Source organism: Palaemon carinicauda, chromosome 8 (assembly GCF_036898095.1).
Source record: "Palaemon carinicauda isolate YSFRI2023 chromosome 8, ASM3689809v2, whole genome shotgun sequence".
Classification (NCBI taxonomy): domain Eukaryota; kingdom Metazoa; phylum Arthropoda; class Malacostraca; order Decapoda; family Palaemonidae; genus Palaemon; species Palaemon carinicauda.
Genome location: NC_090732.1, coordinates 158124842 through 158125049, shown reverse-complemented (window position 1 = coordinate 158125049; position 208 = coordinate 158124842).

The following is a 208-nucleotide window of genomic DNA, read 5'->3' as shown; positions in this document are numbered from 1 at the left end:
GGTTATCTGAAAGAAAACAATCAGGTCACTTGTCACATACCAAGGTATCAAAGTTAAACGTCCATGTTACTATCCACTGACATTAGCGTCAGAAACGCTCGGCACACCTGTCTGTACTTGTGCTACAATCACCATAACGCTGGAACAGTCATTGTGGGCTCCCAGAGCCTTCACTTCTAGTTATAGCAACGCATATAACTATACACTC